The 14,003-nt window shown below is 33.9% G+C and overlaps 1 protein-coding gene across 2 annotated transcripts in view; it reads left to right on the top strand.

Moving 5' to 3' along the window:
- Window positions 1-578: 578 nt before the first annotated feature.
- ATP6V1A (ATPase H+ transporting V1 subunit A) overlaps window positions 579-14,003 on the top strand; it is a 53,003-nt gene continuing 39,578 nt past the window's right edge. The window contains exon 1 of one of the 2 annotated variants that reach the window (XM_010970818.3): window positions 579-730. The gene's annotated coding sequence lies outside the window, so the exon portion shown is untranslated. The remainder of the gene's footprint in view (window positions 731-14,003) is intronic. The other variant, XM_045507341.2, reaches the window with a different exon arrangement.

Here is a 14,003-nt window from a genome sequence, read left to right on the forward strand (position 1 = left end):
CTCCTCCCATCCCTTACGACACAACTTGTGGGGCTGGCCCGGTAGGCCCTGGCGGTAAAATCCGGATTTTTCCACCCCTCCCTTTCCTCTCCCACTTCTACAAGATCAGTCTTCCCCGACCCAGTTCTTCCCAATTGGTAGTCTCCAGAATGACCTTCAAACGCTCCTGTCTTCCTAATAAAATTTTATAAAGCTGGTTCTTCTAATTGTAAAGAAGTCTGTGGAAGACTTAAGTAAATGAGGTGATTTTAATACAAATAAACTTAATAACACTTGGTCGGATAACTTGGCTTCCGTCCAGCACGTTTCAAATTCTGGTATCACGTGACTGCCTCAAACCTTTAAGCCTGGGATTTTACCGGCGGGCCCCAAGGGGACGGAACTCCATCGCCATTTCCGGTCCCTAGATCTTGGCGTGTACGTCACTTCCTTAGCAATGCACTTTAACCCATTGCACCCACGCGTTCTGCATTGCTCTTTACAACATAATCTTTGTGAACGTATTTGTTTTTTTCCTAAAATCTAATCGCAAGGAAATTAATGTTCAAACAATCCGCAAAAATACAGGCCCCCACGATGCAGCGAGCCCGGCTGGGGAGCACAGGGCGGAGCTCGATGTCACGTGACTGTCTAGGCCCGCCCCCCTCTGCAGCTGAAGACTTCCCCTCCCGCTGTGACAGAGCCTCTGGGTCTGTGATCGGTACAGTTTCTGCATCTCGCGCCCCGGCAGGTGAGCAGCGACCGGTAACCGGCGGCTAGTGGGGATGGAAGAGGTGGGAGGAGGAAGAGAAGGGAGAGTGTGAACGTTGGCCTCTGCTGTCCGAGGTTTCCTCCCCGCTGTCATCCTGCACTGGCGAGGAGCTCATTTCTTCAGTTCTCTTGACCTGCTCCCCACTGTGGTCGCCCCTACAACCTAGGGATTTGAGATGTACACCTTTTCTGGGGTTGGGGGTGAGTGCGGCCATTATGGCTTCCTATTCGGAGTCTTTGGGGCTTCGGATAGTGGGCTTGGTTTCAGGCATTCCTTGTGGTCTGCAGTAGCCTCCTGGTCTCAATTCCCAAAGCCCATTCTTTGATGAAGGCCTTGCACGGTCTTTACCTTCAGCCTAGGGCTGGGGAGCGGGGAGATAGGAAAAACCCTGGAGGCAGAGGCGTCTCCTGTGAGACAGGCTTGGGAGAGAATGTCACTGATGTGGCCCTCACTGCGGAGTCATTGTAAAGCTTGCTTCCGAATGTGCATTCTCAGTAATTCTGAGTTTTTATCTGACATCCCTACAAGAGGCGTTTTATAGATGTTCATAAGCTTTGGATGGAACTGGAAGGATATAAGGGGGCCTTTTATCTTTCTCTTACCTGATTTTATGGTGCAGGAAGGGAGAGGACAGTTAAAAGAATAAAGATACACTAGGTTCAAAATAGGCGATATTGGTAATGCGACAGTCTCGTTTGAATGGGGAGGTGCTGAAAGATGGTATTGCGATGTCACGATCTGCCGGAGACCCAGGCTACCTTACGAAAAGTGACTTCCCTGAAAGGGAAGTGATTCTTCAGAAATTAATTGGGCTGGAAAAATAGTTAAACCAAATGTATTTGACGGTAAACTTAAAGGTAAGGAGGTTAAGTCGAGATATTGTTGACTTCATATTTTTGGCCTTTGACATCCTCTTTTGCCGTTTCTCCCTAAAATCCTACTTAATTGCCACTCTCAATCAATTCCTTGACCAGTGGTAAATTTATATTAAGTAGCATTTGTATCCCTCCTTAGCTTTCCCCATTTGTAAACCTCCAGGTGACCTGTTCAGATTTTGATGAAAAGTATTTTGTGAAAACATAGAAATTATGTTGTTTAGGTTTTTGCCCAATCCAGTGTGCTCCCATTTCATAGGTAATATAGTAACCAGTGTTTTGACCCCAAACAATGTGCTTTAGGGAAGAGTGTTTTTCTGTTTGAGGTTAAACTCTTTTATTTATACTGCAAACTCTGAAAGTCCCTTGGTTCTTTTAAATTGGAAGTCCTTACAGAAATTACAAATTTTATTTTTAAAATTTAAGTTATACTTTTTCTTGGTCTGAAAAATCGTATTCTTAGATAAGCCTTGTAGTTTTCTAGCCAGTGTGATTGAAAGAATCCATTAAAAAGCCGAAAAATGAGGAAATTGGAATCATTATCTTTGGTGGGTGTGATTTTTGTTGTTCTGTATCTTCCAAATTCTCTACAATAGACTGTTCTTATTAAGGGGAAATTAAAATTCTAGAGTAAGAGCAATTTAACAAAATATTTTATAATAAGTTCCAAATAGAAAAAACTAGCCTATGGATACTCCTTACTAGAAAATATAATCTTTGAGGTCTTTCTTGCTTTCCTAATAGAGAAGACTACTATTTATAATTTATAATTTTAGTATTTTATACATATGACTTATATTGGACAATAGCACTAATCTATTGATATATCTATGTATCCATGCCTACTACCAATATAAATATAGTTTTATCCCTTAATTTATTCCAGTGTGAGGTTCCCTGATCTCTGGAGGAGAGAAGAACATAAGCAGTGTTACCTTATTGCTCAGGTGACATTCCACCAATAAGAGGAATTCTTTAAGTGTCCTTGAAATCCAAACCAGTCCTTTCTGGGTGAGACTAAAATGGGATAGAGAAAAACCAGCTAAAAAGGATGGAGTACTAGAGGGGAAAATATCAATATGAAAGAGGATGAATGAGTTTGCAGTTTTACTTCACAATTTCCCTTATTTTAGAGAACTTACAAAAGCAATAATTTAACCACTGATGGAATTTGGAAGATTGGCAGTGGGAATTTATGACTAAATTACTACTAAAGTTGAATTTGAAAAAGAGCTTTGACATTATATACAATTTGCACACACAAACAAGTGATTTGAAGCTCAGAAGCCATTTCTGAGGCTAGCTTTATCAGTTTATGAGTATTACATGTAGAAATCTTAACATTCATTAGGGAATTGTGATGTATTCCATCATTAAGTGACACACAAATGTTTCTGTGTTAGGTCTCTGACACCTCTTATGTGCTTATTCTTAGGTTTTTTCTCTGTCACTGCCTTTATAGATTATGGCCACCACCAAGAATGCTTTCTTCCATTGTGCACACAACTAGCTACTCAGTCCTGTAGACTATTACGCAATATTTTCTGTTTCTCTATTTTCTCTTCTGGCAGATTGTATTTAATTACTATTTGCTGGGCTGTTCCTTAGTAAACTATAAAGCTCCTAGCAATTCAAGGACAGTGTCTTTACTGTTACATCTTTAACACCACAATTCTGAAGTACCTGGTAGGCACTCAATAAATTATTGAATGAATGTTTGACAATTGGGCAGGGAGATTAAACTACTTTTAAAAAATTCTACTGACCAACTTATTTTCATAACATGTATGTTCATATACATGTTTGCAGCATGTTTGGATGATATGGAAGGGAAGAAAAGAGGAATGAGTTGTATTTAATGAAAAATGTGGCTCTGAATAGGCTACACGTGATATAGCACTAGACTAAAAGTCAGAAGACCATCATTTAGCACTGCCACTTTAACTACCTGCTCTTTTAAGTAAAGTTGGGGTTGACGGTTTAGGATTTGATACTGAGGAACCTTCCTGTCAAGGATATTGTGATTGCAAGTGAAATAAACCCTAGATAATCCCTATGAAAGTATTTTAAATACTTAGTGTTATTTAAATGTAAAGCAACATATTGCAGACTTTAAGAGTAGATTTCATAATCCTGTAAACCTGGGTTCAAGTTCTGGTTTTACCACTTATTTAAGTTGTGTGACCTTGGACAATTTACTTAATCTAAAATATTTCCTTAAGTTTAAGTCTATTCCATAGGTACTATTAAATTAGATTATGAATGCAGAGGGCCTAGTACATACAACGTACATGTAAAAAATTAACTTTACTGATATCTAATTTGATTTTATATATTGAATTTCTAAAGGAGACTTTTAGATAATCCTATAAAGTTGAGCAACAAGTTTGGTGTATGCAGAATGGGGTAGAATTTGAAATGAGGCTGTTAGAAAAAAAAACAGCAAGAAAAATATACCTTCTAGTAAAGATTCTAAAACAGATTTATTAATAGGTGCCGAGAATACCAACATAAAGCCTATTATCTTGGTAACTGCAGTGACTTAATATTTCCTATATAAAGATTTTCCAAATCTTATGATCGTTAATATGTGGAATCAATTTAAGGGGGTATTCTATTTCTAATTAATATTCCTGTATACAGTGGACTATAAAAATATATTAAAATTGTACTGAGTAGGTACAATGTATAGTAGGGACTTTTGAGTTTATGCTCATGTTTAAAATTTTTGCCTTTTATTTTAAATATTTTTATATCTTATTTTTTCCTCATTTGGAGTAGATGTAGGAATATAGAGAACACAGCAGAGATGTGAACTAGAGTAAAATTTTTCCTTTCCTAGATTGATGATTCACAACAATTAGTGGTTTTGTAATGGAAAATATCAGTAAATTAAACAGTAACCGAAGTATAACTATCATGAGTTTATTTTTCACCTTACCCTGAAAAAAAAGATTACTCATTTGTTCTAAGGAAAAATTTTATTAAGAGATTATTGAATATTCTCTTTAATGTTGTTTTTGATTGTAATGAAATAAATTGTGATCAGCAACCATGTTTTCCATTTAATTTCTTTCTTAGAGACTTTAAAAGTTTATTTTCTTTTTTCCTGTTGTGGACTGAAAGTGACTGGTTTTTATAAGTGTATTCTTTTATGTATATATAGTATGTACATAATATATATGTAGTAAAGACAGCTGAAATAAATATATATTTTCATAGTAATAAATGTTTGTTTTTACTTCAAACTATTAAAGCCATCTTTAAAATTACTCACTACTGTGAATAAAATTATTTAATGATTATTTGAAACTCCTCTTTATATTTGTTCATAGTTAGCTCTGTTTAATAAATTTCACAACTGCAATTAGGTTTTAAAAATTGATGATATTTCATAGATATTTTCAGATTTAAGTTATGTTTTTTTGCTTGCTTTTTTTTGGTGTCACTCTTATGGCTAGCTACTACGATAAAAATTTCAGTTTTGAATCTTAATGCTATCTGTTGAAACTATTGTTCTTTTGTTGATAAACCTTTTAAAAGTTACATCAACAACATGCTATGTTTTATTTTCTGAAAAATAATTAAACTCACTTCATTGAAAATAAAATGGTTAATGCATACAAATGATACAAAAACTATATATGTAGAAATAATTGTATATGCATATTGAAAAGATGAACAGAAATGCATGAAAATAAGGAATTATCTCTAGATTAGGAAATTAAAGAAAGATTTAAAATTTATTACTATACTTTCTATATATTTGAGTTCCTACAATCACTAGTCGTTGCTTGGGCAGCAAAAATTTTATTTGATGTGGAGAATTAAGGCATTTAAATAATGATTTCTTCTTAATTACTTGGATGTCTTAAGTGAAAAATTTTGTGTGTGTCTTAATTGAAGTATAGTGGATTTACAATGTTGTGTTAGTGTCTAGTATATAGTAAAGTGATTCAGTTATACATATATATACGTATTACTTTTCATATTCTTTTCCATTATGGTTTATTACAGGATATTGAATTTAATTTACTGTGCTGTACAGTAGGACCTTGTGTATCTGTTGTATATATAGTAGTTTGTATCTGCTAATCCCGAACTCCTAATTTATTCCTCCCCTGACCCCTTTCCCCTTTGGTAACCATAAATTGTTTTTCTATGTCTGTCAATCTGTTTGTGTTTCATAAATAAGCTCATTTGTGTCATATTTTAGATTCCACATATAAGTGATATCATATGGTATTTGTGTTTCTGACTTATTAAGTGGAAAATTTTGACTTATCCAGATAATTGAAAAAGTTATTTAATTTTTTAAGTGCAGATTTATTTTTAGGCCTACGTCAGTGCAGCAGAATTTTAAAAAGCAGAAGTAAATCCCAGCATATAAAGGAATTTAATACATGGTAAAGTGATACATATTTTAATCCCATGGGAAAAAAGGCACATCTATAATAAATATAACTGATGCAACTTGTCTGTCTAGAAGAAAATTAAATTGAGCCAGTACTTTGCAGCATATGCAGAAACCAATTTCAGATGGATTAAAAGCCTAAATATTTTAAACAATAAAAATATTAACTCCTAAAATTTTTCTACATACACCCTCTAGACGTAGTAATGACCTTTTAAGCTGACATAGGAAATCTAAAAGTCGTAAAAGTAAACTTAGATATATGAAACTACATAGAAATGAAGAATTTTTCAATGGCAAAAATAAAGGACAAAAAACAGAATGAAAAAATATTTGAAATATGTATAACAGATATGGAGTTAACATTTGTAAGAACTATTACATATTAAGGAAAAGTGCACACAGTAGAAAAATGGGTAAAACATGACCAGAACTTCAAGAAGAGATATCCAAACATTCCACAAACTTATGAAAAGATGTATAACTCCGCTAGTAATCAATATACTAACAATGAAATATTCTTTTCTGATTAGCAAAAATTAAGCTAGTGGAGATGTAAATTGTTAGTTTTTTAGTATACAGTCAGGCAATATCTGTTAATACTGAAAAAACATATTGTATCCAGCAATCCCACTCTGTTGGACTCTTTCCTTAGAAATAAAAACACTAGTAAGTAAGTGTTCACATAAATGTTGATTGCAGCATTGTTTGTAGTAGCAAAAACCTGGGAACAAAAGGAATGCCTGTCAATAGGGGTTTTGATATGTAACTTATAGCACAGGCATATTATAGAATGTTTTTGAAGTCAGTTAAAAGTAGGAGTTAAATTGATGCTAGTGAATCAAAAGGATTTCCAAATAAAAGAATTTCCATCACTTATCTTAAGTGAGAAAGGCAGAGTTTAGAGAAATGTATAGAATGAGATTCCATTTTTGTAAAACAGTTGAAAAACACCATGAGTTTTGTATATGCCTGTATGATTGTCAACATTGGAAGGAGGAAATAAGCAAAAGAGAAAAAGAAAAAAGACAGGGGTGTCCACAGTAATGTGTGCGTGTAAAACTACATGTTTATGCCAATCTGTACAAGACAAATTACAGGAAAGACTAGTCATCAAAATGTTTAGTGGTTATCTCAGTTCATGGATGGGCATTTCAGGTAATTTTTATTTTCTTAACCCTTTTCTATATTATGAGTTTTTATTTTTACAATGAACATGTAGTAGTGTTTCTCTAATTAGAAAAAAAACCAATACTACCTTTTTAAAAAGAAAAGATCTGATAGGTCAAAGAAGGAATTAACAAAAGGAAAAGTTCCATTTGAAATGGCTAGAAATGGCAATTGTCTGGAATTTTTTTGTTTTGATTCCTTAGGTATCTGAGGGGAAACTGTATAAATTACCCCAATAATTCCGTAAATTCTCCTTATTTTTGTGTATGTGATAACCCAATAAGAAATTATCACTAAAAATGTACAGGAAAGTGATAGGCATTACCAGATAGGGTTACAAATTGTATCTCTGGTGTGAGTATTAAGTCCTCCAGAAGTGCTTTCTGTCTGAGAGTTATAGAGCATATTGTGCAAGTATGGAGTCTGTCACCTGACTTCTCATGATAGTCAGTACAAGGAAAAGCTCACATTTGAGTTTGGTTAATAAAAAAATCAGATACAAGAGTAACTCTCCTTAAGAAAGCGTCAAATAAGAATGCCTTTGAAGAAGCAAAGTTTAAAGTATTTGTAGTTATTTAATACTTGATTTCAGTCCTTTTAAGAATCTGAAGTTAATATATCAGTCAAAGCCAAAATAGAAAATGGCAGGTGCTGTAGAGTGAGATTTGTTGGATGTTTAAAGCATCTGTATTTGTTTTCTTATGTTGATTTTTTTGTTTTCCCCTTTTCCTTACCAATTTTATTAACTTAATTATATGAATATGTTCTTTATTATAAACTGTACAAATTTTTTTCTTCCAGTTTTTTTGAGATATAATTGACATACAGCATTGTATAAGTTTAAGGTGTAGGGCATAATGATTTGACATACATACATTATAGAATGAGTACCACAATAAATTTAGCGACATCCATTGTCTCATTTGGTACAAATTAACAAAATTTAAAAAAAAAGTTTTTTTCATTGTGATGAGAACTCTTAGGATTTACTCTCTTAACAACATGCATGTATAATATTCAGCAGTGTTAATTATATTTATCATGTTATACATTATATCCCTAGTACTTATTTATATTATAACTGGAAGTTTCTATGTTTTGACCACCTTCATCCAGTTACTCCTCCCCCTGCTCTCCTACCTCTGGTAAGCACAAATCTAATCTCTTTTTATATGAATTTATTTGTTTTTGAAGTATAATTGACCTACAACAAATACTAATTTAGTTCCTGCTACACAACATACTGATTCAATATTTCTGTACATTTCAAAATAATCACAAGTCTAGTTATGTCACCCTGCAAAGATACTACATACTTATTGACTATATTCCCCACACTGTACATTTTATACCTATGACTGATTTCTTCTGCAACTAGAAGTTTGTACCTCTTAATCTCTCCCACCTATTTCTTTCCTCCCCGAGTCCCCTTCACTCTGGCAACCACCTGTTTGTCCTCTCTATTTATGACTCTGTTTCTGTTTGGTGATGTTTGATCATTTGTTTTGTTTTTTAGATTCTACCTATATGTGAAATCATATAGTATTTGTCTTTCTCTGTCTAACTGATTTCACTAATACCCTCTGGGTCATCCACGTTGTTGCAAATGGCAAGATTTCGTTCTTTTTTATGTCTTGAGTAATACTCCATTTTATGCCTACACCACATTATCTTTATTCATTCATCTATTGGTAGGCACTTAGGGTGCTTCCTTATCTTAGCAATTGTAAATAATACTGCAGTAAACACAGTGGGGTGCATGTATCTTTTCTAATTAGTGATTTTGTTTTCTTCAAATAAATACACAAGAGTGGAATTACTGAATCATATGGTAGTTCTATTTTTAATTTTTTGAGGAATGTACAAATTCTTTTTGACAAAAGTTTGAGTATATGTAAATAAAAAGTAATTTTAGAGAAGCAACATAGCAAGCACAGAGGTTAGGGGTGTAGGCACTGGAGTCAGACTGTCTGGCTCAAATCCTGGCTCTGCTACTTCCTAGCAGTGTGACTTCGGGGAAGTTCCTTTTATCTTTCTGTATTACGTTTTTCTCACCTTTAAAATAAGGATATTAAGAGTATATTTATTTCATTAAGTGTTGTCAGTATTAAATGAATAAGTGATTAGAGGAGTAACTGGTACATAATAAAAACTATATAAATATTTAGTTACTATGTTCTTTGCTCAGTTAATTATATAATTTATCACTTGGCTTAATTGTTTTAGCACTCATTGAATCACTCAGTATTTTCTTTCTTTTTTTTTTTTTTTTTTGCTTTACAATTTTCAAGCTTCACACACATGATTTCATATAATCCTATAATAACCTTTGTTTTTCTCCTACCCCTATGTTGCCCCTCCCCCTTTTCTCTTCTCCACTGATAACCGCTAGTTTATTCTCTATATCTGTGAGTCTGCATCTGTTTTGTTTTATTCACTAGTTTGTTTTTTTTTTAGATTCTGCATATAAGTGATTTATTATAGTATTTGTCTTTCTCTGTCGACTTATGTCACTTAGCTTAATGCCCTCCAAGTCCATCCATATTGCTGCATATGGCAAAATTTCATTCCTTTTATGGCTTTGTAGTATTCCATTTTGTGTGTGTGTGTGTGTGTGTGTGTGTGTGTGTGTGTATCACATCTTCTTTATCCATTCATCTGTTGATGGACACTTAGATTGCTTCCATACCTTGGCCATTGTAAATAATGCTGCTATGAACATTGGGGTGCATGTATCTTTCAGATTAGTGGGGGTTTTTTTTTCCAGCTATATACCCAGGAGTGGAATTGCTGAGTATATAGTAGTTCTTTTTTTTTTTTTTTTTTTTGAGAAACCTCCATACTGTTTTCCACACTGGCTGTACCAGTTTATATTCCCACTAACTGTACAAGGTACCCTTTTCTCCACATCCTCTCCAGCATTTATTACTTGCAGACTTTTTACTGATAGCCTTTCTGACAGGTGTGAGGTGACATATCACTGTGGTTTTTTTGGGTGGGGTGGGGTGGGAGCTAATTAGTTTTGTTTGTATATTTATCTAATGGAGGTGCTTGAAATTGAACCGAGGACCTCCAGCATGCTAAGTATGCATTCTACCACTGAGCTATACCTTTCCCCCCTGACTGTGGTTTTGATTTGTATTTCCCTGATGATTAGTGACAATGAGCATCTTTTCATGTGCCTATTGGCCATCTGCATTTTCTCTTTGGAAAGATTCACTTCTGCCCATTTTTTTAACTGGGGTTTTTTTTTTAATTTCTAATTAAGTTGAATGGATAATACCTGTACAAACATAGTAAAAATTATGTATTCATTCATGTGTATGTTTTTTCCCTCTCTCCATCCTTACTCTTTTTTCCCCATATATTTGTTCACAAAAGTAGCATTTCTTCATGTCATTCTAGACCTTACATTTTTCGCTTAACAGTGTTACCTTGGAGATTTTTCCACATTGATATGGTTAAAGATACCTTATTCTTTTTTAATAATAGTCTAATATTCAATAGTACTAATATACCATCATCATCATATGTAACATTTATTGAGAGTTTACTACTGTTTCAGACACTTTTCTTAATACTTTATTTAAATTAATTCATAGAAGGATCACAATAACTTTATGAGATAGGTTTTTTTTATCCTTATTTAACAAATGAGACAATTTAGGCATGGCATGTTTAAATGCCCAACAGTTACACACAGTTCATGAGTAACAGGACTTTGGATTTGAACCCACAGAGTCTCTTTCCACAGATAACTATCTTAATACCTCTGAATGTGTGTGTGTATATATACATATATTCTCTCATACTGCCACGAGTTACTTATGTAGTCTCCATTTAACTGTGAAGTATGTAAGTTAATGGACATTCCAATCTTTTACTATAAGAAACAGTGCTGTAATAGATATTTTGTTAATAGGACATGTTGTATACATAAAGTAAATTTCTAGAAATGAAACAGCTGGATCCAAAGGATTTTGTACATTTTGAATTTTGGTGCCAAATTATTCTCCAATTTAGTGATACCCTGAAGGTCAGATTTGTCCTCAGTATTTAGCAAAAATCTGCCATTTATCTTAAGTCTTTGGTAAGCTGAATAGCTGAATGCCTATAACATTTCTTTCATCCCTAGATTATGTGTTATCTGCTATCATGTAATATCATAGTTTACCATCATATCTAATCATTGAAACAGGTCAGTATAAGAATAAGTTTGACAAATGTCATGACTTTTTGTTACTTTCAAATAACGGTAAGCAGTCTAGATATAACTCAAAGTACTCTTTATGTGATTCATGCATTGAAATTCTTATCAATTGAAGTTTGAATGTAAATTATTGGAGGAGTGAAATGCTACAATTGTTAATAATTGTGGAAATCGCTGATTTTAATGTACCAAAACAATTATGTTAGAACTTTCAAATAGTAAATAGGGAATCAGATTGCCAACTAATATGAACATTGAGAATTTGATAGCTAGTCAAATGTAGGAATAACTATCTTTTCATGTGAAAAATGGGTTGTCACTCTATGAGTCCTAGTCTTAGGTAATGCAGAATTAGGCAGTGAGGGGCTTTACTAGAGCTACAACATGCACAAATTATTTTGAATATAACATACTTCTGTTCAGTTTTCTCTATTTTTTCACTGTTTCAAGAAAGGGAAAAATATCTCTTATTAATCCAAAGAACAGGCTAATTGATACCAAAGTCTTCAATGTGATCCAAAGCAAACACTTAAAATGCAGAATGCTCAAGTCCCAACTTGGTACACCTACAGTGCTTGAATGCAGATTTATAGTACCTGCTATTGTTCAGTGGTGTGTATGTGTGTATTTTAAATATGATCGCATCCTCATGCAAAGATACTGTTGGATAAGGAGAGTGGGGGAGGTCCCTATGAATAGGAAAAGACAAACGGACTGTTAATTCTTTATCATGAGTTATTTCTACCTCAGATAAGAGTGGTATGAAACAACAGACAATAACTATTTCTCTACCTTCACCTTCCAAATGAATCACTGAACCATAGCAACTTTGATATCCAAAATATTACTTAGCTTGAGTCTTGGGCGACAGACCCTTCTTTGCCTCATGGCTCAAAAGTTCACTCAAGATAGGGTTAAGATTTTCCTAAATCCTCACCCAAGATACTGCCATTAAGCCCTGTTCTGAAACATAGATGAGTAAGTACTTTAGAGGCATATCTGACTAGTATACTCCTGAACTAATAAGGGACTGTGGAAATTCCCAGGATTTGCTGAACTTGACCGGACAAGAAGGTGCCCACACAGCCTTGTCAGGAGCCACATAAGTTCATTCTAAACAAACAGGCAAAAACCGGTTTGGTTGTTTTCAATGGTTCCCCTTACAGTGCTACTAGGGTTAAGATTCTCCATTAGTCTCATAAGCCATATAATCTTTTATAACTATTAGTTGACAAGTAAAAAGAAAATGCGATGTGTTCGGTGTAAGCATTATGCCTTTATAGGATTCATATTGTCAATACTTTGTCCTTTTTTAAAAGAAGTTTTATGGAGGCATAATTGACGTAATCACATATATTTCAGGTGTGCTGTTTGATGTTTTGATGTATGTGTAGATACTTGTGAAACTGTCAGTATAGTGAACGTATCCATCCACCCCCAAAAGAAGTTTCCTCATGCCTCATCCCTACCTTCTATACCGCCCCACTACCCGTCCCCAAGGAACCACTGATTTGTTTTCTATCACTATAGGTTAGTTTGCATTTTTTAGAATTTTGTATAAATGGAACTCTTTTTTGGAGTGGTCTGCCTTTTACATGTTTCAGTGATGCATTTCTTTTTTATTTCTGCACTCAGCAATGTGTATTCACTGTAAACCAAAAATACCACAATTTGTTTATCCCTTCACTTATTGATGGATATTTGCATTGTGTTTCTACTTTTTGGCTATTATGAATAAAACTGCTTTGAACAGTCTTAAAAGTCTTGGGATATAAGCTTTCATTTCTCGTGGGTAAATACTGAGGAGTAGAATGACTGGATCGTATGGTAGGTGCATGTTTAACTTTGTAAGAAACTGCCACATTGTTTTCCACAGTGGTTGTGTATTTTACATTCCTAGCAGCAGTATATGAGAGTTCTAGTTCTGCGTCCTTACCAACACTTCCTATGGTCAGTATTTTAAAATTTTAGCCATTCTACTAGGTGTGGAGTGGCATTTAATTGTGGTTTTCATTTGCGTTTTCCTAATGGTGTTAAGCATGTACTTACTTATTTTTCATGTATTTTTTTGCCATCCGTAATATATCTTCTTTGGTGAAGTATATGTTCAGATCATTCGCCCATCATTTTATTTTTATTTTTTTCTTATTTGTTTGTTTGTTTTGATTTTGATTTCTTTTGATGGAGGTACTAAAGGTTGAACCCATGATCTCATGAATGCTAAATAAGCATGTGTTCTACCACTGAGCTATGCCACCTGCCCGCCCATCATTTTAATTATGTTGTTTTCTTATTGAGTTTTGAGAGTCCGTTTTATATTCTAGATCTAAGTCATTTATCAGACGTGTGCTTTACAAATATTTTCTCCCAGTCTGTTACTTGTCTTTCTGTTCTATTTTAAAGAGCAGAAGTAATTTTTATGAAGTATAATTTTCCAATTTGTTCTCTTATGGATTGTGCTTTCTAGTGTTGTATCCAATAAATCTACTTAATCCAAGGTCACAAGAAAGTTTTTTTTTAACATTTCTTTATTGATTTATAATCATTTTACAATGTTGTGTCAAATTCCAGTGTAGAGCACAA

Source organism: Camelus bactrianus, chromosome 1, assembly GCF_048773025.1.
Source record: "Camelus bactrianus isolate YW-2024 breed Bactrian camel chromosome 1, ASM4877302v1, whole genome shotgun sequence".
NCBI classification, from domain to species: Eukaryota; Metazoa; Chordata; class Mammalia; order Artiodactyla; family Camelidae; genus Camelus; species Camelus bactrianus.